At 42.6% G+C, this 2680-nt stretch overlaps 1 long non-coding RNA gene across 1 annotated transcript; it reads right to left on the minus strand.

Moving 5' to 3' along the window:
* Positions 1-842: 842 nt before the first annotated feature.
* LOC135521020 (uncharacterized) lies at positions 843-2612 on the minus strand. Its single transcript, XR_010452482.1, has 2 exons — positions 1529-2612; positions 843-1468 (listed from the first exon to the last, which is right to left on the minus strand). It is a non-coding gene; the product is annotated as an uncharacterized LOC135521020 (long non-coding RNA).
* Between the last annotated feature and the right edge of the window lie 68 nt (positions 2613-2680).

Raw genomic sequence — 2680 nt, forward strand, 5'->3', positions numbered from 1 at the left:
GTGCACTACTTTTGACCAGAGCCCTATGGGTACCCTATTCCCTATATAGTGCACTACTTTTGACCAGAGCCCTATCGGTACCCTATTCCCTATATAGTGCACTACTTTTGACCAAAGCCCTACGAGCCACTCCTCTGCACAACATTTACACAAGGACTCTCTCATCTATCCGTTGATGGATCTGAATGCAGCTGGAATATTTTCAAGGAGTTATTTTTTTAGATAACCAGTTTGTTTACCACAATCAAACCATTACTGTAGTATACTTCCCTCTCTCCCAGCAAACAGACCATACACACCATTACTGTAGTATACTTCCCTCTCTAACCCAGCAAACAGACCATACAAACCATTACTGTAGTATACTTCCCTCTCTAACCCAGTAAACAGACCATACACACCATTACTGTAGTATACTTCCCTCTCTAACCCAGCAAACAGACCATACACACCATTACTGTAGTATACTTCCCTCTCTAACCCAGCAAACAGACCATACACACCATTACTGTATTATACTTCCCTCTCTAACCCAGCAAGCAGACCATACACACCATTACTGTAGTATACTTCCCTCTCTAACCCAGCAAACAGACCATACACACCATTACTGTAGTATACTTCCCTCTCTAACCCAGCAAACAGACCATACACACCATTACTGTAGTATACTTCCCTCTCTAACCCAGCAAACAGACCATACACACCATTACTGTAGTATACTTCTCTCTCTCTCCCACCAAACAGACCATACACACCATTACTGTAGTATACTTCCCTCTCTCTCCAATATTATACACACTAATGTTCAATGTATCTGAAAAATAGTACACAACACCAAGTGCCACTATTCTTGATTTAATTATCATTGTTAAACATCATCATATAATATTAAAAACAGCAACTCACCTCATGTACAATACAGTACTACACTTACATGCAAATTGCCCAATAGCCAGCTATGCGCCCAGGCCAACAAAACACAACGAGAAAAATATAAGCATCATTCACAACACAGTCTTGAACATTGAGCCTTCGCCTGCTTTTTCAAATAGATACACTTTAATTTACCAGTAGGCTTCCTGTATTAATTCTGTATTAATTTACCAGTAGGCTACTTGTATTATTCTGTATTAATTTACCAGTAGGCTACCTGTATTATTCTGTATTAATTTACCAGTAGGCTTCCTGTATTATTCTGTATTAATTTACCAGTAGACTACCTGTATTATTCTGTATTAATTTACCAGTAGGCTACTTGTATTATTCTGTATTAATTTACCAGTAGGCTACCTGTATTATTCTGTATTAATTTACCAGTAGGCTTCCTGTATTATTCTGTATTAATTTACTAGTAGGCTTCCTGTATTATTCTGTATTAATTTACCAGTAGGCTTCCTGTATTATTCTGTATTAATTTACCAGTAGGCTTCCTGTATTATTCTGTATTAATTTACCAGTAGGCTACCTGTATTATTTTACCAGTAGGCTACCTGTATTATTCTGTATTAATTTACCAGTAGACTACCTGTATTATTCTGTATTAATTTACCAGTAGGCTACCTGTATTATTCTGTATTAATTTACCAGTAGACTACCTGTATTATTCTGTATTAATTTACCAGTAGACTACCTGTATTATTCTGTATTATCTTGAATCTGTCACAAGAAAAGACAATTGATATCATTCAGAACAGTGCTTGTTCTACAACATGCTAAAACACTGGCAGCTGTTGTCTTCTTTGTTTTTGAAGATTGGACATCACAGTGAGGGGAAGGATCCGTTCTGGGTGTTCTGGATGCATCAGAGTGAGGGGAAGGATCCGTTCTGGGTGTTCTGGATGCATCAGAGTGAGGGGAAGGATCCGTTCTGGGTGTTCTGGATGCATCAGAGTGAGGGGAAGGATCCGTTCTGGGTGTTCTGGATGCATCAGAGTGAAGGGAAGGATCCGTTCTGGGTGTTCTGGATGCATCAGAGTGAAGGGAAGGATCCGTTCTGGGTGTTCTGGATGCATCAGAGTGAGAGGAAGGATCCGTAGTAGAGGTGTTCTGGATGCATCAGAGTGAGGGGAAGGATCCGTTCTGGGTGTTCTGGATGCATCAGAGTGAGGGGAAAGATCCGTTCTGGGTGTTCTGGATGCATCGCAGTGAGGGGAAGGATCCGTTCTGGGTGTTCTGGATGCATCACAGTGAGGGGAAGGATCTGTTCTGGGTGTTCTGGATGCATCACAGTGAGGGGAAGGATCCGCTCTGGGTGTTCTGGATGCATCACAGTGAGGGGAAGGATCCGTTCTGGGTGTTCTGGATGCATCACAGTGAGGGGAAGGATCCGTTCTGGGTGTTCTGGATGCATCAGAGTGAAGGGAAGGATCCGTTCTGGGTGTTCTGGATGCATCAGAGTGAGGGGAAGGATCCGTTCTGGGTGTTCTGGATGCATCAGAGTGAAGGGAAGGATCCGCTCTGGGTGTTCTGGATGCATCAGAGTGAGGGGAAGGATCCGTAGTAGAGGTGTTCTGGATGCATCAGAGTGAGGGGAAGGATCCGTTCTGGGTGTTCTGGATGCATCAGAGTGAGGGGAAGGATCCGTAGTAGAGGTGTTCTGGATGCATCACACTCAGAACCTTCCCCTAAGACAGCTCCGTTGGGCCCGTATTTTTCCCAGGTCATTAATCCTGTGAGG

This window comes from Oncorhynchus masou, chromosome 29 (genome assembly GCF_036934945.1).
Source record: "Oncorhynchus masou masou isolate Uvic2021 chromosome 29, UVic_Omas_1.1, whole genome shotgun sequence".
NCBI lineage: Eukaryota > Metazoa > Chordata > Actinopteri > Salmoniformes > Salmonidae > Oncorhynchus > Oncorhynchus masou.